We start from the raw sequence: 25005 nt of genomic DNA, 5'->3' as shown, positions 1-25005 counted from the left end.
TTGATGGAAAATTTTGACCAGCCTTGCTTGAAGACCTTTTATGGTGCTGTGTTATGAAAGGATTAGACCTAGACACTCTAACTGGCTTCTTCACTTATTTCTGTTTGTAGTTCATTATGTCAGTCTCTTCACTATCCTCAGGTCTGTAATCCCCTCTCTTTTGATATTTACAGTATTTATTTGTTTGCTTTATTTAAAACATTTTGCTTCTAGTTTCATTTAATTGACTGGGAATCTTAGTTACGGGTTTGTATTTGATCTGCCTGATTTCTTCCTAGCTGCCCACCTCTGCTCTGTAAGGCTGCTCTCAAGGGCTGCTCTAGTGGCATGCCATTAGGTCTTTAGGGCACTTCAGTGTTTCAGATCTTTGTGTCTCCTTTGATGTCCTCCAATAGCACAAGGCTCCATTGTGTCCTTGCAGCACCTTTATCCTGGGACTTAGCAGCACACTCAGATGTGCTGCCAAGATTCCTGTCCTCCTTGTTGTTTCACCACTGAGGAACTTCTGTTTTATAGCAAAAATTGTTATTACTCACTAATTGAAGGAGCTCATCCTTTGCGTTATTGCATTATTGCCCTTCATGGTGTTCAACTTGTGTCTGCTGTTCTGGTTCTCAGCCTCCTTCTTCTCCAGCTCATGTCACCTATTCTGCCCTGGGACTGCACCCTGTGAGACACATTGCTTCTGGAGGGCTCCATAGCAGCACTAATTAGGGCCCTAATGATCGCAAACTGCCCAGGCTAGTTCCAGATGATGATGGCTTCTGGTATCCCATGGGGAAAAGCACCCGGGGGATGCAGGACCATGACTGCCACAGAAACCTGGGCTTTAGAAAGACAAAGATATTTTTTTTTCCTCCATGAACAGCCAATAAGAGTGGTGTGTAGAAAGCATACACAGAATTACATCAGTGTCAAAATTACATGCTAATGTTTGTTTTTTTTTCTTTAAGTCACTCAAAAGGTCTCCAGGGAAACGGCAAGTTAATTTGGCTGACTGGTGTCATCCCCTCCAAGTGTGTTTACCAGAACCAAGACTAATTAGCTCTCCAGACAGTATGTGAATGCAAACATATCAGCTTTTATTTTCTTTCCTCTAACCCCCATCTGATCTCACTCAGTTGCACCTTCAAGCAGTGAACACACTAGGAAATCTGCTGTCAGTCTCTGGAGCTCAGGAGCAGGGGACGCAACAGAAGGGTGGTTTGCTGCAATTTGCAAGGTCTTGGTCGATAAAGCTGAAGCCCACAGTGTGCTGTAGTGGCAGGTCTGAGTCTCTGTCACCTGCTGAGGCAGTTTAATTCTAGCTCAGAAATAAGTGTAAAACCCAACCAAGTCAGGCTACCTATACACTATACCCCATCTGTACTTCTAAGGCACTTGGGAAAGAGTCACTTTTCTCCTCAGGCAGTCAAATCCCTGAGCCCACTGTTGTAGGCAGGGCAGCCAGCCTACGTGGTGCGTTGGTTCAGACAAAAGGGGGAGTTTCCTGCATGAAACTAGACAAATACAGGTTATGTGGGCTCTGCCTTTCTCTCCAGCCTTGCCAGGATCCCTGTGTGCAGGCTCAGGCAACATCCAGGCTGAGCAATGACCCAGGACGTTCTGCAGGCAGTGACATCATTGTGCTCATCGTGGTGCTTGGTCCCACTGTGCCCCCTGGAGCACCTGATGCTACAGGACACTGTGAATGTTGCAGAGGTGATGGTAATATTTGAAATAAGACTGACCAGATGGTGAGACTTTTCTAATAACTGAGGATATGCTCTTAGCCAGTGCCTGTACCAGAGAAGAGAATTTTTTGGCATCTTTTTCTAAACATTCTTCTTAAAACAGGCAGACAGATAGAGTTTGATCACGGTGACATGGTGCAAGTCCAAAGTACCTGCTGTGAGTGACTGAATTATGCTAGATTCACAGCAGGGTGATGAGATCAGACCCTGATCCACAGTGACTGCTCTGGTCTGCAGTAGGCATACACAATTCCTGTCTGAAAATGGTAGGGTCTGCCGACATAAAGGCTGATCGTGATTATTAGTGTGTTTTACAGGAGATGCAACTGTCTGTTGAATCTCTCTGATTAAAGTGGTACTAAACCACCTGATTCCTGTCTTGTTTCAGGGACTGGCGGCTCATCGCAGGTGGTGAACTGCAGGCGATTTGCTGGGGAAGCCACAGCAGTAGCCTGCTGCAGGCTCTGGCTCTCCTGTGCACAGCTTGGGGAGCCGGCAGCCTTCCAAAGCATGGCAAAAATTGACTCCATTTCACGCTGCAATGCTATGAAGAAAAGCATGATTAAGATAAATTCAATTCCTTCGTTTTTGTGTCTTATGGGAAGATGGAACAGTCATCTCTACATCAAAAATTCTCATCAGCCTGTTTCTGAGACATCACACACTTATTTAGTCATGTTTGAAGCATGTGATAAGTGAATTTTAAATCTCTGCATGAGGAACAAACTAGCTGTTCAATGAAAGCGTGCAAGAGATCAGACCTTGTGAAGACTGTGCTAAAATGTCAAAAGACAGTATAGCCTTGCAGCACTTTGTGACATATTCTTGAAGGGAAACGTGAACAGCCCCTGAAAAAAGCAAACTGACCATGGCTGAAAACAGGTCAGTGAAGCGATACGCCCGCAGCGCTGGGATATGCTTATCTGAGGGAGGCAGGAGTAGATAGCAGCGAGGATGGTGGAGGCTGGACAGACATTGCTGAGTATGGATCCAAAGTAATTTTTAGTTTAACTTTGGTAATGGAGTTTTAAAATAAAATTTTCCTGTGCTGACATTTTTCAGTGTTTCCTTCACTGTGCTTCCTAACTGGAGAATTTACATTGTGGTGCACTTAAAAATAAGTAAACCTGTAAAGACATGAACTGAAAAAAAGGGAGGTGTTTGTGAGAAATGTATGTTTTTAATCACAGCTTGTGTTCTGGAACAACCCTTCAACAATTCTGCTTTCTGGCTGTGGATTTTCCCATTCTATCTACGACAGGATCTCCTAATAAATCCCATGTTTCAAGGTGAAAAGCCCTTCTGCATTTTAGGTGGGCTTGCTTTAAGTGAAAGATGCAGGCAGATCAACCCGATCCCCACATTTGGATTCTCCCATCCTGCTTGAAAAATAATTAGCAGCAAAGTACACAAACATAAGTTTAGCTGAGACAGTGAGGGCTTAGCATTTGAACCTGGTTTTGACATCCTGTTGGGGCTAATGAGAGAGGGTATTCGGAGCTCTCAGTTGTGGTTTGGGCTGTGGCAGGCACATACCACACTCCTTATGTCTGTTTGATGGCTGGAAAATTATTACTACCTAGATGGTTAAAGACTTAGCTTTAAAAAATAAGCAAAGAGGTGGAAAATGGGGGTTTCTGTAGCATCCGGGCATGCTGGGTAGACACATCAAGGGTTTGGTGAGGACCAGAGAGTGCCTGCTATTTGCTGCCCGTGCAAAGCGGGCTGCGGGGCTGCAGACCCTGGCCGTGTGGGAACGCAGGCACGGACAGCATCCGACACCCGCCCTGGAGAGGGAAACCATCACCTCTTTGCTGGGCTAATGCAAACAGCCGACAGAATGGGAAGTGGATTTGGCATGGCCCCTGCCCAGTGTGAGCTGAGCTCTCCGCTCAGGCTGGTTATATCTGGGACCAGGAAAATAAGAGCAATGTTTAGGGGACAAATACTTCAACGATACACTGGATTGCACCTGAAGAAAGTCCTATTATGAGGATTTGAAATAAAAATTTTAACCTGTCAGACAAACACGAAAAACTAGGCAATAATTCTAACTTTTCATTGCTTTTCCTCTTCTGAAATAAATTATTATGAAATTTACATTCAGTAGATCAGCAACCGAGAGATCATTTTCAAAGTGGGATTTAAATGCCCAGATAAATCTGGTAGGACATTACCTTCTGAAGTATGTAAGATATTCCTTGGCACGCTGCTTGTTACTTAACACAGCCATTAAATGTGGTTTATCTGTGTAAGGGGAGGGGGAGATTAACAAGACCAGCAGAAATGATGAATTAACTGACTGTGATGAGGTGCACTTGCAGAGTGAGCTACTGTGGCAAACAGTTTTACAAAAACAAGAAATATTAAAGCTGGATCTCTGGGGAGGATGGAAGTGTTATGCCTATAGACAAGGTTTCTGCTGCAGGGGCTGAAACAGGCTCTTTCCACTTGAATGGGAAACAGGCTTTTTACAGCAGCCATGAGAGTCCTGTAGGACTCAGGGCTTCGGGGGAACCTGCGGTCCTATCCTGTGATCCTACAGTCACATGTACAGTCCTAAGGCATGACATCTCTCTAACACTGGGCATGATATTTAGGAAAGCTATTTAGCATGTTTGTTTCATATGTAGACTCAGCTTTTTCCAAAGTTTCTTATGATTTCTGAGTGACTTACTTTCAACAGAGCATTAGAGCCTTTGGACACACTTGAAAAGGACGGAATACAAGAACATAGCATTGGCCTGAATAAAGTTAAGTTAGTTAAACAAATTTAATTTGAATGAAACAGACTTTAGAAGACATTTAGTAAAACTAGTGCATAGCTGTGAATATGCATGGGTGAACACCAGAGTCTTCCAGAGATTTGAGGTGTATGACAGAGCCAAAGTGCTCAGGGACAAGGAGCAGAGGAGCTGTAGGGCGTAGGACAGTGTTTTCTGCCTCTGCTAAGCCCCTGTTTCCTACCTGATTTTGGACACAAGGCTAAAATTGCCATTAACTCCTCAGGAGCGTTGACTCCTAGGATTGAATAGCATCAAGGCATAGCTGGGTCTTGCATCTATTCAGTACTGTGGCACTGCCTGTACCCCACAAGTTGTGCAGCTGCTACCTTTGGTTTCAATGGCTTCAGCAGTCTAAGATCAGATCTATCCCTAACACCAGGTTATTTAATTGTGGGCATTATTATTTGTGTTATAAAAACCACTACAGCACCATGTTGCAGTCTGGTTGCAAGATGTAGGTTGAGACTCCACGGTGAGGTCAGCTGAGTGACTACTTTTATTTTGGGGGAGCGACATTAATAAATGTGCCAACTGTGCTGATTTCAGAAAGAAACTTTGAATGTAAATGTAGACAAGAAATCTTTTTAAACAAACTTGTGCCACGAACGTTGTCAAAACAAGACTTTTTACTGAATCGAAACACAGGGAAAAGGCTTTTGATTCCAAGATCAAAATAAAAATTTCATGCTGGGTCAAATGTAATGGTTTGGGCTGACCCAAAAGGAAATGTGTCAATTCAGCTTATGCAAATGTTTTTTCCACAGCTAGACCACAACTGCCCAGCTCTGCCTGTGGCTGACCTGTTTCTCCTAGCTGAGGGTCTGGAGGAGCTCAAGGATGGCTCAGCAAGGACTTGGCTGCGTGAGCCCATTGTGAGGGTTCTGATGATGCCGGCAGAGCCGGCCCAGGCACCACTAGGGTATCTCTATCCCAGGTTGCCTGTAATAGCCAAGGTAAAAACTGCTGAATGTCCAGAAAACGGTTACAGCTGCATATGTTGATCAGTCCTTAGAGACACTGATGTAGAAACCCCTCCTCTCCAGAGCCATCCTCAACCTTCTACCCTGGTGGTCCCTTTCCCCTTACTTCCCCTGAGGGTTCCTCTGTAGCTGCCAAGTCTTAAGTCAGATCTGGGCGCACTGGGTCAGGGTAAAACACTGTTAGGACATGGAAGAGGCACTGGGAGGCATTGTCCTTTGGAGAGCAGACAGGAGAGCAGAAGCGAGCACAAGAACATGGCTTGATCCCCAACAGAGTGGACTGGGTGTTGGGATGCTGTGCCATACCCTGGGGAAGAGAGGAAGGACTTCAGTGCCTCAATATTTGCATGTTACACCATTGAAATAAACATGAAGTCCTGGGAAAAAAAGAAAGGGCATGATTCTGCAGGAGCAGTGTATGGTAGTAATTATAGGAAGCATCATTCTGGTCCAGACTAAAGGTCTCTCTAGTCTGGTAACAAGTTTTTGGCAGTGGTCAACAGTGGCTGAAGGCCTGTGGTGAGGGTGCAAGTGTACATGCCACTTCCCCAAACGCTCTCCTGGCATCCAACCATTTGCAGCTTGGGGGTTTCCTGAGACAGAAGCAGCTGTAGTACACCGAGCCACTTGCAGTGGATTTTTACTTGTCCAGTCTCCCCTTGAGCCCATGTACACGCTTAGCATCCATGGTTTAAGCACACACCCTGTGCAAAAACACGCTTCTTCAACGGTTTTGATCCAACTACCAGATGGGAGCTCCACAGCGTGCACTGGAAGAGGCAGTGAATGTGCATTTCCTACTCACCCTCTCTATGCTACTTGTGATTTCTTGATTTCTGACTGTTAAACCCTTTCCTCCCCTTCCAGATCTTCTGTTTTCTAGGCTGAAGCATTCTAGGGCATTCAGCTGTTCCTTGTGTGCAAACCACTTTGTACCTTTGACCCTCCTCGCTGCATTTCTCTGAACCTCCTCCAGTTTCCACTGTATCTCTTTTAAGATGTGGGGGTGGAAGAACAACCAGGACTGTACAAAGTGTTCACGATGCGAGCCCATCATGGCTTTATACAGTGGGAAATGCTGCTGAGTTAGCTTTTGGCTCAGCCGCACCAATCTGAGTGGTACAGCAGACGGAGACAGACAAGGGAGCTGTGGTGGGGACAGACCTTCCGAGAAAGGGCAAAGTTCTCCCCGACAGCATGGGAGCCCTGGGCCCAGGAGGCCCATTAACCTGGTGGGCAGAGCTACCGCAGACTGGTCCTGGAGGAGAAAGAGGAGGAGAGGACAGTCATGAGGCGTCTGTTCCTTCTCCTCTGAAAAACCTAAAAGCCCTCTGGCCTGTTAAGCTGCCCGTCAATGGCTGGGTGCTCTGTGCAGGGGCAAGGGAGACAGGACAGAGAACGGGCTGTTTGCCAGTGGGCACGGGCCTGAACAAGGCTGGTTTGATAAAAACAACAAACTAAGGAAGGGAAAAGACCTCAGAGATGCCTGGAGGCAATAGAAGGCGACTCCTTGTAAAGTAGGTGGTCTGTTAGGGCCTGGTGCTGGAGCCTAAGAAAGGGATGATTATACAGGCCACCCAGGAAACAAGACTTCTTCTGGGATTGCGTCTCTTCCAGTATGTGGGGAAAAAAAAAAAAAAAAAAAAAAAAAGAAATAGATGCAAACTGGGTTCCAGTTGTCAGAGACTTTATTGCCGTAACTGTTCATGCCAGCACAGTCAGAGTGGTCCGTATTCTGTATACGAGCAGAACTGAAGATAGCCCCTGGAAACCTGTCTTTTTGAGGTGTCTCTGCTGTAAGCAGCAATTTCTCTGACGTGGGGTAAAGGAACAGAAATACATTTTAACCTAATTTATTCCCCCCAGCTTGTGAAACACATGTTGAGGATGTAAAAATCATTTGTCCAATGGATGCAAAGTCTTGGTAGCTACCTATGAATAAATGCAGTTGGCAGCTACCTCATTTTAAAATGAGCAACATTTTTTAAAAATGGACACTAACCATTTGCCTGAGGTTCAGAGACCTCAGGATGCCAGGTCTTGGCTGCTGCTGTTCCAGCTGCGTCATCTCTGACTTCAGCAATGCTACACCGATATACTCCAGCCGGGGAGATGGCCCCCCGTCTCATCCACGCTGCATTTGCTGCATAGGTACATGGCTTGCCAAAGACTTCAGCTTTGTGTTTGTGGCTCGGTTTATCAAAAGCAGAGCCAACGCAGGCAGTTGTAAGGGTGCGGCCACATGCTGAAATTTCACTGCTTACAATTTCTGTTTCAGATTAAAAGGAGATTAATTTCTGCTTTTCTGTATTTTATTTTGCAGATGGCAGGTAGCTCTTATTTGCTTGAGGACTTTTTTTACATCTTCTGTTTGAGTGCTTGAAATAGGTTAGCCAGTGTGAAGAAGTGGGAAGAGTTAATCCAAGTAGGAGAAGTTTTGACTACAGCTGGGTGAAAAATGGGCCAGAAAGTGTTTTATACATTTATCTTTGTTTCAACAAAGCCTATTTCTTTTTCATATTTCAAGTACATAAGAGGGGGTAGTCAACCTGAAATGGTTTATTTAATCCAAAATAGAACATCTTGGTTTTGGCCTGCTTAGTCCTAATAAAAGAAATAAATAAGAAGAGCCAGTCTTTAACTGAAAACATCTCCTAAACACCAATTTGAGAATGTTTCAGTTTGAGAATGGTGAAAGCATACATTTAGGCTCTAAAGAAAAAAAGAAAATATTATTTCTGGCCAAAAAAATCTTGTTTAAAAATAAGAAAAATCTGTTGGGGGAGAGAGAGGGAGAGTGAAGTCCACTTTTCTGGTGCTTGCAGTTCGGTCAATGGCAATGCTTGCTGAGCAGAACTCTGTCCCGTGTGGAAGATCCAGAGGCGCGCTCAGGGAGACAACTTCCCCAGCCATGTCACCTGTAGCTCAGACAAATCCGGTGCTCTTTAGGAGCTGGGGCCTTTCAGCCCGCCTTTGGTGCTCCCTGATGCTTGACCCGACTGATCTGAGGATGTCTTTGTGGCACCACACCAACACAGTGGCAAGGAGGCCACCTTGGATCCTGGGGATCTCTTCCTCAAGTCCTTGGTTTGGATAACTCTGTCCTGTATCGCCTTGATGGCTTTCCCAGCAGGCGTAAAACTCTCTCCTGGGGAGATCCACTGGGTTTGGCTGATTGTTGGCTGAGCAGGGCCACAGACCCCACACACGTTCTGCTGCCATGAGAAGCAGCGTCAGCCTGGTGGAGGCACCAAGGCTTGGGCACTGTCTTGGACAATTATTGCAGCCTGGAAGCCAGATGAAATCTTGATTGAATCTCGCTCATAAAGCGTAACTCACTGAAAACTCCTTGACTTACTTGCACACGTTTTTCTAATAAATGAGCCATGCAAATACTTAACCCTATTATTGCTTTTTAAGAGGAACATATTAATAGTTTATCTTCAATAGTACACTGATTGAAAGGTTATCCGTGGTTAATTACAGTTTATAATGAACAATGTAAAATCAAATAGATAATCAAAGGAGACCAAATACGGCAGGTGAGAACGGGAATACGGCAACAATGAACTTCCTGATTAAACATTTGGAGTGGGTGAATGAGCGATTTCCTGCAAAAGAGATCTTTGGGAAAACCTACAGACATCCCTGCATTTGCAGGCAGGTTTCTGTCAGGAATCAGACCCATTCTCCGGGAATCAGACCCTTTCCCTGTGAGCTCATGGCAGCCTGCTGACTTCGCTGACACCTCAGGTGCCACGGCAGCTGTGCTGGGCACCCTGGATCCTGTGGTATAAACCGCAGGGAACAGCCTGGTTGATTGTTCTGGAACAAATCGGCTCCAGATCTTTTAAATTCATTTCCTTTCAAAAGATAAATTGTGGCAGTCTTGTCTTTGTAGCTCAGAGGTGAAACATCAGAAATCGCATGCAACATGGAAAATCCTTGTTCACCAGCTGTTTCCATGACAGAGGCAGTAGCGCAAAACCGTGTCCCGGGCTTCTTGCTGACCGTAGGCCTTGCCAGTGTGCGGGATGTATCCACGCACTGGTGGAAAGTGCAAACAAAAGACTGCCTGAGAGCCTGAGCATCGCTGGCAGGAAGGGAGGAGGCAAACTGGGTGCTCGTTTGCCATTCACGGGAGATGCAAACCACCACCATCAGTTCATCCCTTTGCTGTCTTCTCATGGTGCCACTCGGCATCTTTTCCTGCTCACTCAGTCCCCATTTTTTCACACCTGTTACAGCCTACCATCTATTAAAGACCTTTCCCTGTTTCTCTTTCCCCCCTGCCTGTGCACTGGGTGGCTTTCCCTCTCCCCACGCAGGCAGGTGGCCGGGGGCTGCACGCTGCTGCCCGTTCCGGCTGCAGGGAGGGATGCTCAGCCCAGCACAGGGTGGGAAGGACAGAAGAGGGGGACGGGCGCCGTTGCCCAAACCCCAGCCCTGCTTGTGGCTGTTGCAGGAGGGTTTCCACAGTAGCTGGGGTGGGGGGGAAAGCCGGCGAGCAGCTGTTTTTACAGATCCCAGGAGCCCGCGTAAGTGTTGTGTGTCTGTAGTTGGGCATGAAGCATGGGGAGTCCTGGAGTCATGCGCTTCCATTCTCCTGCTCCCTCACTGATTATCTTCTGCCTTCCAAACTTAGGAGACATGGGCTTAGGGTCTCTCTCAGCTTAAAAACTAAAGAAAGAAAAAAAAGAAAAAAGATTGTTCTGGCTTTTGCGGCATGCGATGTAGAGTGGGAGCAGCAAACCCTTGGCACGGCAGTCGCAGAAAGCAGAGCTGTTTGCTGAGTCAGGCCCTTGATGAGCTGGCAGCGCCGCATCGGCCGTCTGGTATTCATTGTCGGCAACTTGCAGTCTCAACTTCCTACATCATCTCTTAATCCTCTAAAAGATGTGTTTCTCTGACTCAGAGCTGAGCGTGCTCTCGCTCCCTGGCCGCTGAACGTGTGCCTTTCCGCGGAGTCACAAAGCACTGGGTTGACCTGGGCCACCGCTCTGCCACCGTCGCTCCTGGGTGATGTCTGTCTGTCCTGCGCGCAGACTGTCCACCACTGAGCTTCCTCTGGATGGTACACAGATATCTCCAGCCTGTACCTGTCCCTGTGGTTGGAAAGCTTTTCCTACCAGCTAAAGCATACTGACCCCACACTCTCGCTCTGCTGTTTCTGCTGTATTCAGTGTGGCATAGAGGGGTGGTTTTTTCCTGCCATGCCATCTCCATCAGTCTTGTCTTCTCTAGAATAAACCGCACCACACTTTCAATCTTTCCTTCAGAATAAGTTTTTCTTGACCTCCTTGCTTTTCCCTTGGGCTTTCTCTGCTTGCTCAAGATCCGCTGTGCTAGAAGACACAGTTTTTCCTTGGACAATCAGCGTTTTCTCATGGACCCAGGAGATTTCATTGCAGGTGGTAAAAAACCTTTACACTTGAGCCAGATCAAGCTTTCTTGTTACAAAAAATATTGCTATTTTCCCCCATGTTCTTGACTCGGCCTATAAATCTGGGATTTGGCTGCATACGCAAAAGTAAATTAATGGAACTGGTACTAACTAGCATGAAAAAATAAGAGGGCAAGGAGTTCTTGAGAAAGAAAGGATATTTCTAAATCAGGATAATATCCTGCTCATTGTTTAAGAACTAGCAGATCTTCATATAATAGAAGGTTATATAACAAAGCTTCAGTTAATGTAAATAGGTACAGCTCTGTGATGGAGTTATGCTGAGCTAAATCAGTGGGAAATTTGTCCCTGTGATGACATTTTGGGAGATTTAAAGGAAGAATATCCAGTTTAAAAATCACAGTTGTATGAGTTTGGGGTTATTTTTTTAATTAATGTTAAAGTCCTAAGAAACATCACTGAAAGAGAGCAGAGAAAATTTTTCTTCTGGGTTTTCATGTTTGCTTGTTTGCTGGTGTGTTTAAACTGAGCCTTTAACACCACTGCATCCAAATACAGCGCATTATTATTTGTGTGGGTCCCCCTGTACCTGGAGAAAGAAAAGCCTCTTTAAAATGGGGAAGGCAAGTAAAGAGCCCTAAAGCTGGGTGAAAGAACCAGGAGAAGTGCAATACTTGAAACACATTTAACTTTATTGTTAAAACTGACTGAACTGAATCTAGGTGAGAAACCTGTGGAGAAATTAGGAAACTGTCCTCATCCTTGAGGACATGTTCAAACACCACTTCTGCTCCCAGGTCACTTATTACTGTTCTAATCATTGGAGTTAAAGGTTGTTCCAAACTGAAGAAGGAAAAGGAAGGTTCATTTAAATACCGTACAGATGAATAAATGCTATTACCTCCCCCACTCCCAGAGGTGTATTTTCTAATCAAAGTACTGCTACTATACTATTTGCTGGTCCCAATTCAACCATACACTAAGTAGAAATAATGCTATTTGCATTTACAGACTTGCACAGCAGTGGAACTACTCTGCCAGCATTAGATACAAAAATTACAATGGGGGCATTTTTATTGCTAATTGAATAATCACTTTATGCAAAAGTAGTGTAAAATTACATGAAGTGTAAAATATGATTAGTAAGGGCAGTTACTACATTTAATAAACTGCTTTGTTAGAGAACTTTTCCATTGAACTAGAATTAGTTTTAAGTCCTTTAAGTCCTTTCCCTATATTGTCTCACAGTACAATGCAGCAGTTAATTAGTGGCACAGCTGACTGATTTTATTGTACACTAATTTAAAAGAAACAGTTATGGAATTGTAAAGTAGAAAAGTGTGCATGTCTATATATTGCTACAATTGCTATCATTTAGATGATAACATACAGACCTCGAGAAAATCAATTACAAATAAACACTGAGGAGACTGATTTCCAGTGATGTCAGGGTATTTTTTTTCTTTTCTCTACATGGGAGCATGCAACAAAGTTGTTCGTTGCTTTTCCTTCTCCCACCCTGTTTTTCTAAACTGTTGTGTGAAATCCTGTTCTGAAATTCTCCTTTTCCCGTGGTGTTTCAATGAGAGTAATTGATCTCCTGGCCTTCTCCGAGGGGGACTGTGCTAGCAGAGCGGGTTGTCCTCGTGTTATTTCAGGAGAATTATTTATGGGAAAAGAGCTAAGGAAATAGGGTTGTTACTAAAGACTTGGGAATGGAGGAAGACGAACAGAACTGAAGGTTTTAAATCAAATAAAGAATGAGACTGAAGGAAAAAAAAACCCACAGCAAGTCACGGGATCTGGTTCTGCTGTTGCTTCACACCAGTTTGCTGTCACTGACCTAAACACTTCTATACAGTGACAAGGCGAGCTTCAGAGTCTGTGTTATTACTGTACATGATAGGTTTGGGCAAAAAAATAGGTATGGGAAAAAAAAAATTGTGAAATACATGTACATCCTAGGATAGATCTCCAGCTGATGGTAAATGACACAGATCTCAGAGTTCAGCAGAACTGATGTGATTTGGGCTTTTGGAGGGTCTGGTGTGTTTCAATTTTTGGTATTATGAATAACTGGTAATTAAGTAAACTGTTACTACACCTGTTTCACTATCTTGTGTACAGCTTTCTATTTTTTTGGGGAAAAATACTCTATAGGTTTAGCTCAACCCAATGCAGAAATACCCATCAGATTGTCTCCATTTGCTGGATTTACACTGTCACAAAATGAACCCGAATCTCAGTCTGGTGTTTAGGTGCTTTGAAATAAATCACTGAATTGCAGCCTTGATATCTTGCTTCTTTGACTCACTGCCCAGTGGACCCCTAACTCACCAAAGTGGCTTTTTCAGCCTTACACCCTTCCTTGTCTTGTGGGTAGGACAGATGAACAGACACTTTTGAGGAAAGATGTTGGAAGTTGCAGCTAAGCTCATGTCAGTCGGTTCTTGAATGTTTTGGAAACCTGCTGTACATTGCTGTATCTTTTATAAATCATCCAAGTGATCATTGAATGGGAAACTGCAAGAACAAGTAACCCAGCCACAAATTAACGATGAAGCATAATGAACGGCCACTTACCTGAGCGATTGACATTTTCATCCAAAGCATCCTTTCTGTTCAAATATCTGTCTGAATCGCTTCCCCAGGATTTCTTTCGATGATTTGAATCTCTTGTTGGCCGAATAATTTTTGCTTCCTGCAGCATTTCGGATAAATGAGATTGTACCACGAGAAAAGCAGAGCTAACACCATTCCAGTGGAGAATTTCTTGGCTCCACAACTTGTCTTTTCTCACTTCAGAGACTCTCCAAGTAACAGAACATATAATATAGCCTTTTAATGTGCGCATTGTTTCCAGCCTTCCTTCTAATGGCAGTGTTGTAAATTGAACTAACCGTTTGGTCATGTTTTAATAATTAACACTTTGACACAAAAGAGTCTTTTTGGTATTCTGTCACTGAGTGAAGTTTCATAGGTAATTTAAAAAGTCTGTTTTGTCAATCTGCTCTGTAGTTGCAAGGAAAGAGATTCTAAATTAAACCTAATGGGCCATGTTTTTTTTAAAAGGGCCTCAACCCAGTCTTAATTTGTGCCTGTAATACCATGGTCTGATATGTGTGATTTTACTGCCTCTCCTTTGTAATGGCTCTGCAACAGTTGCTGTTCCTGTTGTAGCCAGAGGCAAAGCTTTGCCTCAGGTCATGTTCCTGGTGCTGGAGGCACAGCCCCTGCTGCCAGGTGGGATATCTGCCTGAGGCATGGCCAGTGGCACCCCCTTCCCCCTCCTGATTTAATTGGAAACAGGCTGGTCTGGTCGATTTGCCAGACATTTGGGTCTAAGGAGTTGGTTCAACAAAGTGTGACCAGAGCAGGGAGGTCGTAGATGTTTCATCCCTGGAAACATTCAAGGTCAAGTTGGACAGGGCTTGGAGCAACCTGATCTAGTTGAAGATGTCCCTGCTCATTGCAGGGGGGTTGGACTAGATGGCCTTTAAAGGTCCCTTCCAACCCAAACTGTTCTATGGCTCTGTGATTCTACGATCCACTGGCTAGAAACTGCATTTCCCATGGTATAGTCAGCACATGTCTAACAGAAAGGGTACCACTGTAAACCTTGGGGTGGTTGCCTAGTGCTTCTTTGTTCAAGCAGTGCTTGATCTAAAGATATATGCACATAACTGCATGTCAGGCATGTACCTGAAGGGCGTAACTTAAAAGGTTGTTCTCCTTAGCTTTATATCCATAGTCAACTGAAGGAAAACATGCTCCAGCGCATATTTGCACTCTGGAAAGTATGAGAATCCTTTGCGTAAAGAGACGCCCTTCCCAACATAAACACCTGTCATAGGAAGCATGGATACTCCCCTTCTCATGCTTGCTTCTGTGATTGAACAGAAGTGACATTTCTTTGTTCCTTGCGTGACCATAAGGCATAAAAAAAATGATTTGTGCGGCATCTGCTACGGCTTTCTATTGCCAGCTTCTGTGTCCCTTCCTCTTCCTTGTTTTATTGCTCCAGAGCTACAAGGGACCCTTTGGGGTAGGTAGGTGGGTTTATGGTCCACAGTCAAGTGCTCTGCAGAGAGAGATACCTTGGCTAGTTTTGGACAGAGCACGGTGGTACTGGAAGTGGTCTACCAGGGTGCCAATGGATGGGGAAATCAGTCTGTGCAAGGCTCTGTGCTGCTGCTTCAGATGGGTTATGGTGGTAGCCAAGCCACTTGTCCTGAGCAGGGCCCAGGACTCTCCCAGAAAAGTGCAGCAACTCAGATGAAATAGGTAATTTGGTGGCAAAATTAGAGATAAAATAAAATTCTGACCAGGAGAATGGTGTGTTGCTCACTGATGTATTACCAGAGAAATAACAGTTTGCAAAGATTTAATCCAGAAAAAACTAACTACAAGGACCACACCCACAATATGAACTTAATTTGCCAAATAACCCACTCTCCTTATGAAATAAATAAATACATAACCACAATGCCGCAATGAAATGGAAAAAGCAATTTTGCCCAGAGTATGTTGTTCCTAAAGGCACACAGGGCAAAGCTCAGAGCCCACCACACCCAGAAGTCAGGACAACAGTGAGAAATGAAATGCCAGAAAAATAATGCAATCTTGTAATAAAAACCCAGCTCACACACACACACACACACACACACACACACACACAAAAATTACTTCTTTCCTTCCCACCCTTCCTTCTGTTTCTCATCCTAAGCAGATTTCCAGATAGCTGCTTAGCTGTATGGAATTTGTGAAGAGAAATCCAGATCCCGGGCAGGTACAGCACCCCTGCTCATCAAAACTAGTCCCGATCCCTTAGCAAGTAGCTCAGCACCCAGCACTTAGCCAGTACTCAGGGTACTGAGTTCTTTGAAGGAGTAGTGTAAACTCGCATGCTTTGTTCAGCTGAAACTCTGGCAAAATGGTCTGCTCTCAGCTAGTCCTCTTGCATCGCTTCTTGCTGCTCACCCATTCCTGCTAACGTCTTTCTCTTGCAATCACAGAACACACAGTTCAAATGTAGGCTTTGCTTTTTTTCCAGCTAGACAGATTTTTTCTTAATCCGAGATTATGTTACTGTTGGTTTTGATATGTCAACAGTCAAAATACACTCAATGGTTGGGACTTCTGGAGGTGTTCTTGGTTGGCTGTGTTACAATGGACAATGGCATTCTTATCAGCTTCAGCAGGAGTGGAGTTGAGACAGTAATAACTCCTAACTGGAAATCCTGTCTTTTGTGTCAACATTTTTTTTTTTCTTTTCTTCACAGTCTGAAATAAATCTGACACCACTTTCCCTCTCTCTCTCCTTGTTCCTACTCAGTCATGAGGGTACAGTGGGTCTGCTGCTATTCCAGTATACTTCAGTGCCACATACCATTGCGTGTATCTAACTGTTCCTTTAGTATCACATTTTTAATACATTTATACCCTTAATTAGGAGGTTCTTATAAAACCAGGGCAGTCATCCTTATTTTTAATATGAGCTTTGTCAGGAAGTTGAACTCCATGTAAAGGCAGTGAACACAGATGTGTGGGCTTGTTTGGGTTATTTTGCTAGGGGACACTGATGGAGGAAATTTTTGAGCAATGATGACACTGAGACTACCACAGTCAATGTCCATGCCTTAGAAGGGGGACCCTGCTGAAAGAGCTGGGTGGAAGGAGCCAGACATCCCTCTGAAGGGGCTGACACATGGGCAAATGTGTTGGTGGATTATTGCTTAATGCCACTTACCAGGAGGAACGAGGCAGCGGGGTCTTCTGTATGTGTTGCACTGAATGCAGCCTGCTCCAAGGTAAGTTTGTTTAGGAGGAGGGAGGATGCTTGACTGATACCTCTCCCCAAAATGAAAACATTTTGCTTTGGCCTGCACTCCAGGGAAGAGTGGCATGTTCCAGAGCAACAGCACAGTTGTAATAATGAAAGAGGCTCCAAAGTCTCAAATTCTGCTCCCGCCTGGCCAGTGTCCCAGCACTGCAGTCCCCAAGTAGCAAAAACCATGAGTCAGCTCCCCCTCCCTCCCCAGAATCCTGCTCGAGTGCAGTCAGGTCATGTTTTCAAACTTTCCTCTGCAAACAGGAGGGATGGAAACTTCTCCTGTAGGAATGAAAGTTGAGGTTTGTGTTCAGTTTCTTCGTTCCAAGCTAGGACTTGAATACCAGCTTTACGTTTGTGAAACGCTGGATAAATCAGGAGAGCTGGCGGCAATGGGGAATGTTTTTATGCTGGTTTTTGTGGGGATGGAGTCCAAACTACACCCCAGGATCTGAACGCTTGTGGGTTTGAAATTCAGCCTCTCACTTTTGAAACTCTTTCTATTCTGAAATATATTTTGAAAATAAAAAAATAGTATAAAGCATATGTAAATGGCACAGTATAATGCCATGAAGAGACAGTTAAAAACTGCCCAGGACTTTTTAGCATAACTTACTAAATGTAATGTGGGAAGTAGGTTTTCTTAAACAACTATTGGATGTTCTCCTCTCTTACCCCAAAAAGTAACACTAGGTGAGAAAAAAAACGACTTTGGATACAGACAACAAGCTGATTTGGGGACTAGCAGGAAGTATAGCTATACAACTGCTCAAGGGCAGGTTAAGTTAGATTTTGTGGCACACTATGCTAATGAAGCTGCCTTCTTGCCAATATTTGAGCAGGAGTGTCTAGAGCTAGTTCAGGTATCTTAACGAGCAAAAAGAGAAAGCAAGGATGAGTGCAAGGAGACTGAAATGTGACACTTTCCTCTCCTTGGCAGGGGCAATCTGCAATCCATGGCTCCTTGAATATTCCTGTCTTTGAGTCTTAAATGAAAAAAGTCATTGTACAGTTTCTTTTTAAAGAGAGAAACGAGGGAGTAGGACTCAATACAAAACCAGTGCACCTTGGGATGAATGAATAATGGAAGAGCACCACTGCTGCGGCCACATGTGGCATTATTTACTCATGTCACTGTAAATGATTAATCTGGAAAAGCTGCATTTGAACAAGTGAGATTGATGAGAGCTTTACAGGCTATTTTTGTGTAATTTAAAACAGTGCCTATACTGGATGGTAAAAAGAAGAATGAAGATGAGACAGCCAGTGCTGTCAGCTTTTCTCCCTCCTGATTCAGTCTTTGGCTGTGCCCTGCCTCTGCTCCAGAAAGCCAAGGTTTTGGATGAAGGATGGAAGTAGAAAAACAGGAGGCTGTGGGAAGGTTTTGGTCTTGACCACACTGGCAGATACAGAGATATTTGAGGTCACTCTTCCACGTTAACCCTGGAGCTTGTAGTGTGGGGAAAGTTGGGCGATGGTGGATGCAGAGACACCTGAGCTGGCTGGATGTGTGCTGGGGGGAGCAGATGCAATTTAGCCATGTTTGTCTGGGCCCAAACTAATAAGTTCACAGTGTTGACACTTGCTATCTCCTGTGCGGTGTCCAGGTTTCTGAGACAAGTTGCATCTGGACCTCATCCTGCTAAAGAGGTGGGTGTTAAGCTGTGTCCAGAGCTCTCTACCAATGTACCTATCCCTGTACTCCAGTTCTTCATACCCTGAAGATATGTCTTTAAGGTTGCTTAAATTTGAAGGCCCAGTTTTCATAGTTATTTGAAGCAAAAGACAGGTTACACGTAAAGGTCTTCTATAGCCCAGCAACAATTTCCAGAAGATAAAAAGAGCTGTTCCTTAAGCATCTGTTAATAATTTGTAGGGGACGTGGGAAATAACAACAGTCAAAAGGTGACCAAGAAACTTATCATGGATGAATTCAACCAGAGGACCATTTGCAGCTGATCTCCTGTGGCCAATAACAAATTTCCTTAGTGTTTCTATAAATAATAATGTTGTTTTCTCAAAACAGGAAGTCCCGTATCCAGTACAAGGTAACTTGATAGTGGACTTCAGTCTGCTGAATGAGAAAGTGTTAGTTACAGACCCAAAAAAGTGCAGTTACTGAAGTAACAGAGATCACAGTCTATTTAAATTTGCTTTATACAAGTGAAATAGTGCATTGACCAGAAATCTGCACATTTGGAACTTTAACAGGGACAGTTTTCCAAAGCTTAAAGCATTTGCTGGCATAACTGACTAAGCATATGTATTTTAAAGTGGGGAGGCGCTGAGGAAAAATCAGGAATTGTTGAAGAATATTGTACTAGTTTTTCCAAACCCCATGATTCCATCAACAAAAAGAGTTATGTAGAACAACAACAATAAAAAAATTCCATAGTTAAACACAGAAAGAATAATACAGTAAATAATATGGTAAGAACAAAACAAAAGTCTGATCCCAATGAAATTAAAAAAAGATAAGGTATTTTTTAAGTCTGTTAAGAGCCAAACCAGTTCTCTGCCAGGTAAAAATTGACTGCTAGATACATATGATAAAATCATGAACACTAATACAAGAAGGCAGAAAGGCTGATAAATACTTTTTATTTGTTTTTATCTGTGCCTGTCCGGAATACTGGGTTGTGGGACAGGAATTTTATTAGCTGTAACAAAGAGGGATATGAGTTGCCAAGGGGAGCTGCTCCAGACCCAGGCCAATTCGCAGCAGAGCAGCAGATCTCAGCGCACAGTGGCTTTCTTGAGGCAGAGAAATGCCAGGACCGCAGAGAGACCTGACAGGAGCCAGCAGCTCTTGCGGGATATGCTGACGAGGCCTGGGCATTGACACACCAAATATGGGGTTATAAATAACTTGGAACCCAGGGGAAGATTCAGACCTCCTGAAATCTTCGTGAGACGAGACTCAAGGAACTTAATGACAAGCTCCGAGCTTAGTGACAAGTTTCCTGGTTTGAAGAGGTACACATTTCTCTCCTACCAGAGATGCCTGAAGCTTTCTGAGTAGATGGATGTTGCAGAGTGCACTGTTAGCACTCCAGAACTTGTCCTTAGTGAAATCTCCTAGTTTTAATTTCAGATTCATAAAGCTACCTAGCAAGATAACCCAGAGCATTAAAGTTTTTCTGGACTTCTGTTACCTAATAGTAGTTTTCATGGTGGTTGTCTAGTTATAGCAGTAAGAAAATTTTTTTGAAGAAGATGGATGTGTTGGGACACCGTTTGAGTAAAAACACTCCTGGAAATATTTACACCAGACTCTCAAAGTCAGGTTCAGTGGATTTATTTCCCCTCGGTTAAATAAAAACTGTCCGTCTCTTTTCAGGAAAAACAGCACTGTGGGCAGAAATCTATACTGCAATAGGTGAAAACCAGCAGGTCAAGCCTGCCTTTGTCCTGTATCAACTAGTATTAGCTAATGAATCCTTCAGCTGTGAAGATTTCCATACAATATGAAACTGAACCAAGATCAAATCTGTGGTTTAGGTGCAAAGTCTCTGAAGCCCAGTAAGCACATTACAACCATTTCAACTAGTCAAGACCTTCTGTGTTTTGTTGATCTGTCTGCCTTTGACTTAGATATAAAGGCTAAACTGATTTGGGGTTCTCATTTCATAAGAGCCCACAGATTAGAGGAATACATGTGGCAATATTTGTTCTGTTCAAACTCAGAGGTTTGAAAAATCAGCTGAAAACATTTTCTGAGAAGACCTATTTCTTGGCTATAATAGATGTCCAGTATTCTGGGCTTTTTCTTCCCTTCTCCAAGAAAATAACTTTCACCATGCAAGAATGCAAGCCCTTAACTTTTTTCCTAAGGCCTACATCTTGATATGCTTGCTATATGATACTACCACGATTCCTCAAGGAGTAACGTGATAGTTTTCAGCAAAGGAAGGCTATCCAAACTTATCCAAAATGTAGCATTTGGAAAAGTAATCTGTATATCATTTCTCTAAAAGAGACAACTGTAATCAGAATGCAAATAGCTGGTCTTCTTAAGCTTCCCTGAAAATTTCATAGACAACTCAGATCAATATGATTTAAGGGTAAGGATTTGCATTTGCATGACTCAAAGTGGAAAAATGAGCTATAGATCATGAGCTCAGGCTCTTCTGACATGAGATTTCTTTAGTTTGATAAAACAGGACATGATATTTTGAGAGGAACTGGGCAAAAGTGACATTGCCTGAGTGTAGAGTAGGAGCCTATTCACTAACAAAGGAATGCAGAGATTTTGGTGACTGCATCTTTCTCAAGCTGCTGATCGAATTCCTGCATTTTGCAACTATTGCTTTAAGCACTAGTGGAAGAGTGGCATTTTTAAAACACTAATTCCCACCTGCCTGGGTTTCTTCATTGAACTCTGTCAACAAATGTCTGCAACGAACTTTACGAGCAATTTTACATGAAACATTACACTGAAATATCTTGAAAAACCAAATGATTGTTTTCTTACATGTTTTACCCCTTGCTCTTTTTCGTTGCCTTCATGTTCCTCTTCCTGTGTAGATGTGCGGCCACTGGATGATTTTCCCAAGCTCCAGGGCTCAGGCCTTTGGTCCAGACTCCCACTGATGATGGAGGGCTCAAAGGAAGAATACCAGCAGCTTTGCCTTCTCACAGAGGGTGAGTTTCAGCAAAAGGAAGGGGAATTTGAGTTTTCTGGAGTTTGTCAATAAACCTCTAGGTGAAACTGAAGAATTATGTTTGCACTTCAGGTCAGATCTGCTGAGAAATGCCTGTGAACACCAGTACATTGGAGAAATGTATTCAAGAACATTTCATCCTTGTGAAAATATTGCCCTGTTACAACCGCCAAGGTCACTGAGACCCAGAATGATCTGCTGGTCACAAAAGTTAAAGATGCTTGACAGCTACTATAATTAAGTTATGAGCGCTAAGAGAATAGGGGAAACTGTTTTCTCACAAATATTTATTTGAATTTAAAAGTGACTTTAGACATGACCATGCTCAGAAATCCTCTAAGTTCATTTTTTTTTTCCTCCTTGAAAACATTCAGATGCTGAAGCTGGATGTGAGTGCCCAGGCCATCCCAGTTTCCACAGCCTTTCACTCCAGCCCGACTGAAGAACAGAAGCAACGTATCTCAGGCTTGCATCAAACACAGTGGGCCGTTTGGATATTTGCAACTATCTGTTTGCATCTCATGGGCAAAATCCAGGCTATTGCCTGGGTGAATTAACAGACAGACAGAAGAAGAAATGTATTTTGAATTCCCTTCAGGGCTTGTTTGTGGATGAACGGCCAAAATAAAAGAATAGCAACATTTGGATAAATTGCCTTGATATCAGTAACTATTTGTTTTTGTATCAATGGATGTCTTAGGGGAAAAGCTTTAATATTCTTATTGCCTGTCCATTTGGAAATGCTCTTTTGTTTGCTTTAACTTCTGCCTTTTGGATTTTGGTTATTTTTCTTTTTTCCCTCCTGAAATGCTGAGTTAGCAAGGTCACAGACAGGTACACGCAACGTCCAAAAACCTACTATCTCTATGACCCAGCATAAAATGGAAAAGACATGTTGCATTACTTTGTGATTCTGATTACAAGAAAATCCACAACACTGAGTGTCAGGGAAATCAGAAGATGACCACAAAACACAGAGTGCACACATATGTGAAACTGAAGTGCAAGCGATGGTGATATGATAGGTTTTGTGTGGCGTACAGGGTTGCTGTGTCCCCACACTAGGTGTTTACCAATTTTCTGTTGTGGTTTACAATGGAGATATATAGAGGTTAAAAAAGATGTGCAACAATACGTGACAAAAACTCTCCAGCTGTGTCTCGTGTGGTATTTTAACACACACTGTATAAAGAACATTCAGCATCTTAAGCACAATTAACCTGCAGCTAGCTGAGGGATTAAACATGACTATTCTCAACTTGAATGACCCTTTCCCCTAAATAGAGCTGCCCATTTAGCGCCCTTAATAAATACAAGGATAATTTAAACCATGTGGCTGCAAATTGAAAACATGGGCTTTTGAACTATGTATTTTCTTTCTCATGTTGGAACTCCTCCCTGGAGATAGACTCACGTCCCATGATCTTGTAAAAGACCAATCTGTGTATCTTTTTTATTAAGTGTTTCATGATATGTATTTTTTCAGCTCCACTGCAGTGGATGCATCTGAAAGATGTATTCCGTTGACAGTACACAATAGCCTCAAAGACTCTTGATCCATTTATCAACTCAAACTAATAAACAGAGGATAATATTTCTATGAAAAAGAATGGGTTTTAAAAGAAGCTTGACACCTTGGTAGAATACATCAATTAAGTATATGGAGAAATCAGAGGAAAATGGGGATCTTACTTTCTTTGCTAGCATTAGAATTAATAAAAAAAATATTTAATCTGTCCTTCAACAGGAAAAAAATAGAGTTCATTCCCAGCTCGCATACCTTGTGGTTTGAGCTGAAGAATGTTACACTCAAGTCTATATTCAACTACTGGTTTAAATTATAGCCTTTAGAAAACAATCTACCATTCACTTTAATTAATATCAACAATCACGGAGTCAGTTGGAAAAAAACCCAACATAACACTACATTCTAATGTAAAATTAAAAATGTTTCTGTCCATTATTTTTTTTCATAAAAAACATCAAAGAGTCTCATCTATTGGCAGCTTTGGTACTGCATAACCTTAGGCTTCTTTCATGTTGATCCAAGGAAGGTTCAAAACCAGTTTTCTCTAGTCAGTGGCCCATGAGACACATCTGGCCCCATCATCCCATCTGTGGTCAGGAGAGACACAAAGTGCTCTGCTAGACTATTTTACCACAAATGCTCTTTTAGTACCTTCTTCCCCTGAGACAAAGTCCTTGGACTTGTCTCTCCTACCACTGTTTTGCAATTTATCTCTGTGGAAAAAGTAGTTGCTGAGGTTCCTCTCCAGTACTGGGCCAGAGAAGGCACCTTTCAGGATTCAATCTTGGATCCTGTTGGGTGCCTTGGCCAGGGCTTCTCCTGTTCAAACTGGCAATGGCAGGCAAAGGATCCTGTCCTGCTGATGGAATATTCTTGCCCTCAGCTGAAAGGTCCAGATGTCACTGAAAACACAGTGGTAGCAAACCGAAAAAGCAAAGGAGAATGTTTTGCTCTGCAGATCTTGCGTGCAAGTATCATATGCAGCTGAAATGGTTCAACATTACATAGTGGAGAACAAATCTGGCCTCTGAGGAGTTCAGTGGGCAGATTTGCAAATCTCCAACTGAGTGTGTCTGCTGTGTTTGTCTACTAGGCTGGTGCTAGGGATTTATACAAATAACATTTGTATTAGTTAGAAACTTGTCTTCATATTGTCAGTCTGGAATCTGTGCACAGCCCTTGGATCAACAATACATCTCTTCTACTGATGATCTGCTGGAACAAACTGAGTAATATTAGGTCCAGTATACCAAGGGTTTATGGTAAACTATTAGTTTTTGGCTCATAAGGTAAAGCAGTTGCAGAGACAACATTTTGTGAACTATATTCCCCTTGAATAGCAACATTAATTTCTGTTTTGTTATTCTATAACACTACCACCTGTACAAAGCTCCTCTGTGAAACACAAATCTGCAGCACAGTCTGCCGAAACATAGCCAATTGACGGTAATTAGCCAAGCTGAGAAGATATTTTCAACTGTTCTTCTGCCTTCTAACAATGCACTGAACACATTGGGACTCTACAGTTGTGTCAATACTATGGTCCGTATCCCCCTATCATTGAAAAAAATTGTCCACAGTGCATTTCTTACATTTCTTTGCATCTCTTTTGTGAGGGTGTAGGATGAGAAAGGAGAAGTCTCTGCCTTCAGGTCTTAAGAAGAGTGTGCAGGATCCGACGCATCCCCTTCCCAGCTCTGCAATGCCCAGAGGCCTTGCAGAGTGATGCAAGTAACAGTTCTGTCCACCCTTGGGAAGCTAGCCACTGGGATGTTCAGTATTGCTTGTTTGGGTCACTGCGTAGTGCCTCAAGTTCAGTAAGAAATCTGCTACTAGTGTATTGTCAGCTTATTCAATTTGTCTTTTTGAGTTTTTAGAAGGTGGTGGGGAAGCAGTTCCTAAATAATATGTTTTCTTGCAAGGCTCAAAAATGATAACTGGCAATTTTGCTTGACTAACCAGGAATGCAGTTAATACATTTTTCCTTCTTTTTTCATGGTTTATTGCTTAAAATTTTATGACTGCACATTCATGTACAATAACTTTTGTGAATGTTCCTTACTTTGTGCATTGCCCTCCA

At 43.1% G+C, this 25005-nt stretch overlaps 1 long non-coding RNA gene across 1 annotated transcript in view; it reads left to right on the top strand.

Moving 5' to 3' along the window:
- The window catches only part of LOC142361429 (uncharacterized), an 86139-nt gene extending 62977 nt beyond the window's left edge, over positions 1–23162 (top strand). The window contains exons 4-5 of the long non-coding RNA XR_012764042.1: positions 21261–21377; positions 21772–23162. This is a non-coding gene — a long non-coding RNA (uncharacterized LOC142361429). The remainder of the gene's footprint in view (positions 1–21260; positions 21378–21771) is intronic.
- Positions 23163–25005: the final 1843 nt, after the last annotated feature.

Source organism: Opisthocomus hoazin, chromosome 1, assembly GCF_030867145.1.
Source record: "Opisthocomus hoazin isolate bOpiHoa1 chromosome 1, bOpiHoa1.hap1, whole genome shotgun sequence".
Classification (NCBI taxonomy): domain Eukaryota; kingdom Metazoa; phylum Chordata; class Aves; order Opisthocomiformes; family Opisthocomidae; genus Opisthocomus; species Opisthocomus hoazin.
This window is presented reverse-complemented; position numbering and strand designations above follow the sequence as displayed.